Raw genomic sequence first — 11,476 nt, forward strand, 5'->3', positions numbered from 1 at the left:
TTTTCTTTTTTGCTTGCTGGTATTGCTTCATTCTTAGGTGTGCCATCTTCATCCTCTACAAAAATTTGATATCGGTTCTTCAGTTGTGTGGTTGGTGATTTCTCCATGGTCTTCTTGCTTCTTTTGGTCACATGCTTCCACTCATCTGCTTTTGGAGGTTCTCTGACACTTTTTTCACCTTCTGTGACCAGTAGAGATGCTTCTGTTCTGTCTAGAAAGTCTTCATTCTCTTTGATGAGTTTCAAGGTTGCTATTCTTTCTTCCAGACCCCGCACCTTTTCTTCTAAAAGGGCCACTAGTCTACACTTCTGACAGGTGAAATTTAATTGGTAGTTTTGTGGCATAGGGTAAAAGTGATATGGGGCGATAGCTAGATGCAGAGGATGGGTCAATGGAGGGCTTTTTGAGGATAGGTGTGATTGAGGCATGTTTAAAGCTTGAGGGGAAAACACCAGTTGTTAGTGATAGGTTGAAGAGATGGGTTAGGGTTGAGATGAAGACTGTGGTGAGGTTTGGGATGAAGTGAGATGGAATTCGGTCAAGTGCACAGGTGGTGAGATGTGATATTGAGAGTAGAATGGAGAGTTGATCTTCTGTAATGGTCGAGAAGTTGGTTTTGGAGGTGGAGGGCTGGACAGTTAGGAGGAAGGGCTCTGGGGGTTGTTGACCAAAACTGTATCTGATGTTATCAATCTTCTGCTTGAAATATGAGGCAAAGTCTTCAGCTGAGATGAGTGGAGAGGGAGGAGGTGCTGGGGGACAGAGGAGAGAATTGAAGGTGTTGAATAGCTGTTTAGGGTTGTGAGACAGGGAGGATATGAGAAATAGGTTTGTTTAGCTGTGGTGAGTGTGGTTTTGAAAGTAGTGAGGGATTGTTTGAATGTGATGAAGTCCTCGTTGGAGTTTGATCTTTTCGATCTCTGCTCAGCAACCCTGGAATCCCGTCTCAGTTCTTTGGTCAGGCTTGTGTGCCAGGGCTGTCTATTGATTTTGCGAGCTTTGGTATGTGTGAGAGGGGCAACCGATTCCAGAGCTGCAGCTATTGTGGTGTTATATAGAGTGGCAGCGGCATCCGCAAGGGAACTTATATCTTTAAGAGGAAGAAGGGATTCAGACAGTGAGTGTAGATTGAGGTGTTTAAGATTTCTGCGAGTTGGTGGAGAGGGGATTGTGGACCTGGAGTGTAGAGGGAAGAGAATGTAAGTAGGTTGTGGTCAGAAAGAGGAAGAGGTGAGTTAGAGAGGTTGGATAGGGAGTAGAGGCGGGTGAAGATGAGGTCCAGTGTGTGGCCATCTTTGTGAGTGGCTGCAGAAGACCACCAAGTGAGGCCGAAGGAGGAAGTAAGAGATAGAAGCTCAGTGGCAGCTGACAGGGAAGTGTCAAGGGGATGTTGATGTCACCCAAGATGATAGTGGGGGTGTCAGCGGAGAGGAAATGAAGTAGCCTGGTGGTGAAGTGGTCAAAGAAGGTGGTGGATGGCCCTTGGGGGCGATAAATGACATTCAGATGGAAGGGGAGTAGATGCGCACAGAGTGCACCTCAAAGGAAGGGAGGGTAACAGAGGGTGGCAGTGGGATGTGGGTGAAGGAGCAGTTATCTGACAGGAGAAAACCAACTCCTCCACCATACTTGCTGCTGCGGCAGGGGGTGTGAAAAAGATGGAATTCACCATATGAGAGGCTGTGTCAGAGTGGGTGAGCCAGGTTTCAGTTATGGCGAGGAAGGAAAGTGTGTGAGTAATGAAAAGATCATGGATGTAGGAAAGTTTGTTGCAGACAGAGCGAGGGTTCCACAGAGCTCCTGTTAGTGGGACAGGGGAAGCGGGGGCTGGGTGAATGGGTGTAAGGTTAGAGAGGTTATGGAAAGTTAATAAATAATAATAGAAAGTTGTGATAGAGCGTGGATAGGAGGTAGAAATGACTGTGGGAATGTGGTGAGGAAGACCAGGATTTGGAGCAATATCACCGGCAGTGAGGAGGAGCAGAGAAAGTGTTAGCAGGTGGGAGCAGGAGAGGGCATGAGGAGACTGTGTTTGGAGACAGAGGATTGTATGTTGAAAAACAGTTCAGAGGCGGAGATGAGGTGGATGGGGAGGATTGAAGAAGAGATGAATAGTTCCTTACTTGGTGTAGGGAATAGCGGGGTTAATAGAAAGTGAAGGATTATGGGAGTGATAGTGAAAACAAACAGAAACATTGTTTACAGTGACTGTATCCAGTTCCCTTCTGGAATTCTGATCTTCACACTTGTATGATACATACTGCAGACTAAAGTCTTGGCAGACTTGTGCTACGCAATATATGTGCTACAAATTGCATTCAGGTGTGAAGAAGAGAGGAGTGGTCTGTGCTTGTCTTGGTCAGAGAATTAAGAGTGGACCAGATGCACATGATCAAGTCAAAGTAAACAAGGTCATAAATAACACTGAGGTAAAGCTGGGGTTAGTTGATAGACGTACCAAGTGAATAGTAGGAGCAGAGGTAAGAAGTCTGTGTGGAAAGCTGAGTGACATACCTGTAGGGAGAATAGACATACTGATTAGAGTGCGATAGTGGCAGATGGCAGTGCACAGTCTGTATACATTGTTCTGGAATTCTGATCTTCACACTTGTATGATACACACTTATAGGATACATGCTACAGACTAAATGTGACCATCGGTTCACAACTCAGTTTTTCACTCTTCATACTCTGGACCACAATACCCGGCCAGGCCTCGGGTCTCCTGACACAAATGATCAGTCTCATAGGCATATATGAAGGCTGTTGGTTTGTCTCCTAAGACTTGCGATCAGCTGGGTATTGTGATCCCCCTGTACAGAGGAAGACAAACTTGTGACAATCAGTTACAATTCACACATTATTACAAGCCACTTATAGTAAAGAAGGACTTAAAGGGATATTCCACCTTAACCAAGAATGACTATGATGGAAATATCTGCCTCTATGGAGAAGTATGGAAATGGCCAGGTGGGCTGCAATATGCCATTTGCTGAATGCCTCATTCAATCTTATCGGGCTTAAGGAAAGGCTGGAGCTCAGCCTGCATTACTGTCTCTGTAGTCCCAAGGGCTTGTGGATGCAGCACAGAGGACATGACTTTAAAGGATGGACCGACTGAGATAACAATGTCCACCTACAGAATACCCCTTTAAGACTTTTTCCACCTTCACAATCCGTGTTCCAAATAGTTTTGATGACTATTATTTGGTGTATAGAACCGCTAAGCAGTACTATGTGTCTCCATGGCTACACACAACGATTCAGCTATGTTTCTCCCTTCTGTCTGGCCTCTTCAACATGCAATCTTACCAATTAGAGAGGAGTATAAAAAGTTTTGTAAGACCTTGATGAAGCCGCTATAGCATGGCTGCTGCTCGGAGCCCCGCTGTCCTCCCCTCACCAATTCTGATTAATAGGTCCAGCACAATGTCTCGCTGGTCCTACCAACTGGAAGAGGTGCTGCCGAACACAGTGGGTAGGGCAGGTTCGCAGGGCTCTGATTAGTGGCCACGGACTACCGATCGGTCCTATCTTTTTTATCATCTCTTTACTAAATATTGGAGGACAGGTGGAATATGGCAGCGGTGGAGAGGTGTATTTGCTTATAAAAACTGAGGGATTGTCGTCTGTCATTACGGAAACACATCGGTCTGCACCAGTGCTGTATACACAATAATATAGGAATTTTCATTTGTAAATTGCTTCTCTTTACAGCATTTTACAATAGCGGCCTTGTGTGTGACAATTTATAAAGTCTCATGTACACGTTGCAGAGACTGGTGGTCACTGCTAGCCTAAATGGTATCAAAATTGGCGCTCAACGGGTTATCAGTATAAACTAGGACGTTTATTACATTTATGGGCGAGAGGTCTCTTTGTCCTTTCTGTTTTGGAAGGTGGTGTTTCTTGTGGCCATCACCTCCATTAGGCGCTGTAAGAAAAATGAGAGAGAGGACCGGGGGGATACGGATATCACCCCGCTGTCACCTTTCTGTGACGGAGCTTACACAATCACAGTTCTTTGGCGCCCCCCTTACCCTCAGGTCAGTCAGGGAACTGCACGGAGCTTACACAGTCACAGCCCTTTGGCGCCCCCCTTACCCTCAGGTCAGTCAGGGAACTGCACCTAGGATAAGTTTTCGCCGGAGAGGCTGCACTGTCACGTACTGGTTATCGGGGCAGTCTGCAGTGAGATGGTATATACATCACCACACACATACAGTGGGGCAAAAAAGTATTTAGTCAGTCAGCAATAGTGCAAGTTCCACCACTTAAAAAGATGAGAGGCGTCTGTAATTTACATCATAGGTAGACCTCAACTATGGGAGACAAACTGAGGAAAAAAAAATCCAGAAAATCACATTGTCTGTTTTTTTAACAATTTATTTGCATATTATGGTGGAAAATAAGTATTTGGTCAGAAACAAAATTTCATCTCAATACTTTGTAATATATCCTTTGTTGGCAATGACAGAGGTCAAACGTTTTCTGTAAGTCTTCACAAGGTTGCCACACACTGTTGTTGGTATGTTGGCCCATTCCTCCATGCAGATCTCCTCTAGAGCAGTGATGTTTTTGGCTTTTCGCTTGGCAACACGGACTTTCAACTCCCTCCAAAGGTTTTCTATAGGGTTGAGATCTGGAGACTGGCTAGGCCACTCCAAGACCTTGAAATGCTTCTTACAAAGCCACTCCTTCGTTGCCCTGGTGATGTGCTTTGGATCATTGTCATGTTGAAAGACCCAGCCACGTTTCATCTTCAATGCCCTTGCTGATGGAAGGAGGTTTGCACTCAAAATCTCACGATACATGGCCCCATTCATTCTTTCATGTACCCGGATCAGTCGTCCTGGCCCCTTTGCAGAGAAACAGCCCCAAAGCATGATGTTTCCACCACCATGCTTTACAGTAGGTATGGTGTTTGATGGATGCAACTCAGTATTCTTTTTCCTCCAAACACGACAAGTTGTGTTTCTACCAAACAGTTCCAGTTTGGTTTCATCAGACCATAGGACATTCTCCCAAAACTCCTCTGGATCATCCAAATGCTCTCTAGCAAACTTCAGACGGGCCCAGACATGTACTGGCTTAAGCAGTGAGACACGTCTGGCACTGCAGGATCTGAGTCCATGGTGGCGTAGTGTGTTACTTATGGTAGGCCTTGTTACATTGGTCCCAGCTCTCTGCAGTTCATTCACTAGGTCCCCCCGCGTGGTTCTGGGATTTTTGCTCACCGTTCTTGTGATCATTCTGACCCCACGGGGTGGGATTTTGCGTGGAGCCCCAGATCGAGGGAGATTATCAGTGGTCTTGTATGTCTTCCATTTTCTAATTATTGCTCCCACTGTTGATTTCTTCACTCCAAGCTGGTTGGCTATTGCAGATTCAGTCTTCCCAGCCTGGTGCAGGGCTACAATTTTGTTTCTGGTGTCCTTTGACAGCTCTTTGGTCTTCACCATAGTGGAGTTTGGAGTCAGACTGTTTGAGGGTGTGCACAGGTGTCTTTTTATACTGATAACAAGTTTAAACAGGTGCCATTACTACAGGTAATGAGTGGAGGAAAGAGGAGACTCTTAAAGAAGAAGTTACAGGTCTGTGAGAGCCAGAAATCTTGATTGTTTGTTTCTGACCAAATACTTATTTTCCACCATAATATGCAAATAAATTGTTAAAAAAACAGACAATGTGATTTTCTGGATTTTTTTTTCTCAGTTTGTCTCCCATAGTTGAGGTCTACCTATGATGTAAATTACAGACGCCTCTCATCTTTTTAAGTGGTGGAACTTGCACTATTGCTGACTGACTAAATACTTTTTTGCCCCACTGTATATATATATACACTAACGTTCAAAATTTTAGGGTCGCTTAGAAATTTCCTTATTTTGAAAGAAAAGCAGTTTTTTCCAATGAAGATTAACATTAAATGATTCAGAAATACACTCTATACATTGTTAATGTGGTAAATGACTATTCTAGCTGCAAACATCTGGTTTGTAATGCAATTTCCAACAACCATCACTCCAGTGTTCTTATGGTACTTTGTGTTTGCTAACTGTGTAAGAAGGCTAATGGATGGTTAGAATACCCTTGAAACCCCTTGTGCAAGTGTGTTAGCACAGCTGAAAACAGTTTGGCTGATTAGAGAACCTATAAACCTGATCTTCCTTTGAGCTAGTTGAGAATCTGGAGCATTACATTTGTTCGTTCCATTGAACTCTCAAAATGGCCAGAAAAAAAGAACTTTCATGTGAAACTCGACCGTCTATTCTTGTTCTTAGAAATTAAGGCTTTTCCATGCGAGAAATTGCCAAGAAACTGAAGATTTCCTATAACGGTGTGTACTACTCCCTTCAGAGGAGAACACAAACAGGCTCTAACCAGAGTAGAAAGAGAAGTGAGAGGCCCTGCTGCACAACTGAGCAACAAGACAAGTACATTAGATTCTGTAGTTTGAGAAATCGAAGTCTCACAGGTCATCAACTGGCAGCTTCATTAAATAGTACACGCAAAACGCCAGTGTCAACGTCTACAGTGAAGAGGCAACTCTTGCCCATCAAGCCAAACCAACTTGTGGGAGGGGCTTCTGTAAGTATGGGGTGTAATTTCTCCAGATTGCCTCAGCAAATTAACTGCTAGAATGCCAAAGGTTTGCAATGCTGTAATTGCTGCAAAGGGAGCATTCCTTGACGAAAGCAAAGTTTGAAGGAGGACCCACGTCCCTCTACCGTGGGTCGCATTTTGATTTGCGCACCCTAATGCGCAGAGCGTCGTTGCATATGACGAGGTCTTCGCTGGTTAGACTGCCTTCCAATTAAGTTTTTGACCGCGAACCAGCTCACTAATGCGTAGTGCTCCGAAAAAGGCGAACACAGCCGATACTAGGATTGACTCGTATTGGGACTTGCACACCGATAGGGAAATTGTGATAATATCGTGCGATAGCCTCAATGAAATCGGACGACAACATTCCTGACTAGGTTGGCGCCTTTTCCAGCCTTTAACGGCTTGCTGTCATGCCGCTCACCGCGCCCTGTCATACTCACATGTCCTCGGCGTCCCAGCGCGTCTCCTCAGCTGCAGCGTCCTCTTCTCAGCGCTCGCTCCCGGCTTCTGCTGCTCGTCGGGTGCGCGCGCACACCAGGTTCAGTACTGCGCGCGCGCATTTCTAACCTGGCACTATCTTCCTGTCCTCTCTATCACCTTGGAGGACTCTCACCCGGAAGTACTATGCAGCGCTGCTTTATTAATCGCCTCCTTCCTCTCCACTGTGCCTGATGATCATTTGTGATTTCAAGTGTTCTTGGCTGCACATTCACCTTGTTGTTTTCCTTGCTCTCTTTAGATGCAGTCCTGTGTCTCTGCTTACCCGCCAGTCCTGTGTCTCGGCATACCTGCCAGTCCTGGTTCTCTGCTTACCTGCCAGTCCTGTGTCTCTGCATGCCCGCCAGTCCTGTGTCTCTGCATACCTGCCACTCCTGTGTCTCTCGCACTCCCACTAGTCCGGTGTCCCCGAGGATTACTTTCTTATCCATCTTGGTCTCCCAGCTGCTGTGGCGATAGTCCCCCACGGGCCTGCCCCTAACTCTCCCTGTATAGGGGGCGGTCTATCTGGTCAGCTCATCCGTGGGTGGGTCACAGTCCAGTGGGTCCACTTTCCATTTTTTCTAGAGTATCCTCACAGTATCATCAGGCCATGGACCCCACTGGTGTCTCTGCTACTCAAAAGGAATTACATTTTTTACGTGAGAACCAGACTAGGATCATGTCCTTTCTTAAAAACATGAAGTCTCGTCTCGCGGGCTTACAGTCTTCTATCCTGGTAATGCTTCTGAGTTGGCCACCCTTCAAGCAGGAACTTAGCCAACAGCGGGACACTCAGTCATATATGTTGAATTATATGGCCTCTGTGGATAATCGGCTTCTTTCTCTCCAGAATGCCGCCTCAGCTCCTATCCAGGCGCCCGCTCCGCAACCCTCACCCCGCCTGGCCTGGCCCCCTCGGTATGGTGGGGATCCTAAATTGTGTCGCGGGTTTCTTAACAAGTGTCAATTACATTTTGAATTGTCACCGCTACTATACCCTACCGATCGAGCTGTGGTAGCTTTTGTGGTTTCCCATTTGGAGGGTGAGGCTTTGGCCTGGGTGAATCCCCTCTGGAAGCGAGACGATCCTTTCGTCTCCCAACTTAATCCTTTCTTAGATACCTTCCGCAAGGTATTTTGATGAACCCAGTCGTTTGGTCTCTACCACAGAGTCCCTCTTCAACCTTCACCAGGGTACTCTTTCCGTAGGTCAGTACGCAATCCGTTTCCGTACGCTGTCCTCAGATCTACGTTGGAACAATGAGGCTCTGGATGGAGCATTTTGGCGAGGTCTATCGTCCCAGATTAAGGATGAGCTGGCAGGGCAAGACACGCCCACTTCTTTGGATGATCTTATTTCCTTGGTAACTCGCATAGATTTGCGCTTCCAGGAGCGTTCCCGCGAAGTGGTCAGAGAGGAGACCTCTTCGTTTGTCCTCTGCTACATGTGGTGCTTCTTTCCCTTAAAATGCTTCAGTCTCTTCTTCTCCTGAGCCCATGCAGGTAGATCGCCTCAAGTCCGCAGAACAACGCCGCAAGAAGAAACTTGCACAGGGTCTTTGCTTTTATTGCGGCAGTGCCTCTTATCTTTTGCATTCCTGTCCCCAGAAGCCGGGAAACGCCTCCTCCTAGGACAGGTAAGAGAGGCCTCCCTAGGTAGCTATGATTCCTCTCCACCTCTGATTCTGTCTTTTATTGCACTTGGGTTCTAGTCGCTTATCTCTGAAGGCTTAAGTTGATTCGGGTGCGGCTGGGAATTTTGTTCGACTAGAGCTTGTTAGGAGACTTGGGATTCCTGTCAGACCCTTGGAGACTCCTAGGCAAATAGCTTCTGTCGATGGTCAGCCTTTGCGGGAGTCCATCAACTTGGTCACTGAGGAAGTTGAACTTCAAATAGGAGCTCTTCATCGAGAGAAGTTGGCTTTTTATGTTCTGCCCTCTCTGTCTCATTCGTTTCTTTTAGGACTTCCCTGGCTAAGGAATCATGAGCCTACTCTGGACTGGCATACTGGAAACATTCTATGTTGGGGACAGTCTTGTCTGAATAGGTGCCTGCTTCCCATCAAGCCTGCAAGTTCCTTTCGGCCAGTTTCGGAACCTGCGAACTTACCTTCGGCTTATTTCTCTTTTTTGGACGTCTTTGACAAGAAGGAGGCAGAGATTCTACCACCGCATCGCCCCTATGATTGTCCAATTGACCTTGTTCCTGGTTTTACTCCTCCCAGAGGTTGTATCTATCCTCTCCTACCGAGACTCAAGCCATATCAGAATATGTCCAAGATAACTTGGCTAGAGGCTTTTTTCGGAAGTCCTCCTCTCCTGCAGGAGCTGTTTTTTTCTTTATCAAGAAAAAGGATGGTTCCCTTCGTCCCTGCATTGATTACCGTGGCCTCAATAATATCACAAATTAAAAACATGTACTCACTTCATCTCATTCCTGAACTCTTTGATCATGTGCGAGGAGCACGAATCTTCACTAAATGATCTCAGAGGCGCCTATCATTTGATCTGTATTCGCTCTGGAGACGAGTGGAAGACTGCCTTTAACACCAGAGACGGTCATTACGAGTATTTGGTTATGCCCTTCGGTTTATGCAATGCACCCGCAGTCTTCCAAGAATTGATGAATGACGTTTTTCGGGATCTACGTTACACCTATGTAGTGGTGTACTTGGACGATATTGTTGTGTTTTCTCCTGACCTGCCTTCTCATAGGAGAGATGTTCGGCAAGTACTTCTGCGTCTAAGAGAGAATCGTCTGTACGCAAAACTTGAGAAGTGCGCCTTTGAACAGTCTTCTCTGCCATTCCTGGGTTTCGTCATCTCCGATGCTGGTTTACGTATGGATCTGGAAAAGGTTTCTGCTGTGCTCAACTGGCTGCGTCCGTTTGGGATGAAAGCAATTCAGCGATTTCTTGGTTCCGCGAATTACTACCGGCAGTTTATTCCTCACTTTTCTTCCTTGTCTGCTCCCATCTCCTCACTGATACGAAAGGGAGCTAACCCTCACCATTGGCCAGCAGAGGCCAAAGAAGCTTTCCAGTCTCTTAACCCCTTCATGACCCAGCCTATTTTGACCTTAAAGACCTTGCCGTTTTTTGCAATTCTGACCAGTGTCCCTTTATGAGGTAATAACTCAGGAACGCTTCAATGGATCCTAGCGGTTCTGAGATTGTTTTTTCGTGACATATTGGGCTTCATGTTAGTGGTAAATTTAGGTCAATAAATTCTGTGTTTATTTGTGATAAAAACGGAAATTTGGCGAAAATTTTGACAATTTCGCAATTTTCACATTTTGAATTTTTATTCTGTTAAACCAGAGAGGTATGTGACACAAAATAGTTAATAAATAACATTTCCCACACGTCTACATTACATCAGCACAATTTTGGAAACAAAATTTTTTTTTGCTAGGAAGTTATAAGGGTTAAAATTTGACCAGCGATTTCTCATTTTTACAACGAAATTTACAAAACCATTTTTTTTAGGGACCACCTCACATTTGAAGTCAGTTTGAGGGGTCTATATGGCTGAAAATACCCAAAAGTGACACCATTCTAAAAACTGCACTCCTCAAGGTGCACAAAACCACATTCCAGAAGTTTATTAACCCTTCAGGTGCTTCACAGCAGCAGAAGCAACATGGAAGGAAAAAATGAACATTTAACTTTTTAGTCACAAAAATGATTTTTCAGCAACAATTTTTGTATTTTCCCAATGGTAAAAGGAGAAACTGAACAACGAAAGTTGTCCAATTTGTCCTGAGTACGCTGATACCTCATTTGTGGGGGTAAACCACTGTTTGGGCGTACGGCAGGGCTTGGAAGGGAAGGAGCGCCATTTGACTTTTTGAATGAAAAATTGGCTGCACTCTTTAGCGGACACCATGTCAAGTTTGGAGAGCCCCCGTGTGCCTAAAAATAGGAGCTCCCCCACAAGTGACCCCATTTTGGAAACTAGACGCCCCAAGGAACTTATCTAGATGCATAGTGAGCCCTTTAAACCCCCAGGTGCTTCACAAATTGATCCGTAAAAATGAAAAAGTACTATTTTTTCACAAAAAAAATTCTTTTAGCCTCAATTTTTTCATTTTCACATGGACAACAGGATAAAGTGGATCCTAAAATTTGTTTGGCAATTTCTCCTGAGTACACCGATACCTCACATGTGGGGGTAAACCACTGTTTGGGCACATGGTAAGGCTCGGAAGGGAAGGAGCGCCATTTGACTTTTTGAATGAAAAATTATCTCCATCGTTAGCGGACACCATGTCGCGTTTGGAGAGACCCTGTGTGTTTAAACATTGGAGCTCCCCCACAAGTGACCCCATTTTGGAAACTGGACCCCCCAAGGAACTTATCTAGATGCCTAGTGAGCACTTTAAACCCTC

Source organism: Ranitomeya imitator, chromosome 2, assembly GCF_032444005.1.
Source record: "Ranitomeya imitator isolate aRanImi1 chromosome 2, aRanImi1.pri, whole genome shotgun sequence".
Taxonomy (NCBI): domain Eukaryota; kingdom Metazoa; phylum Chordata; class Amphibia; order Anura; family Dendrobatidae; genus Ranitomeya; species Ranitomeya imitator.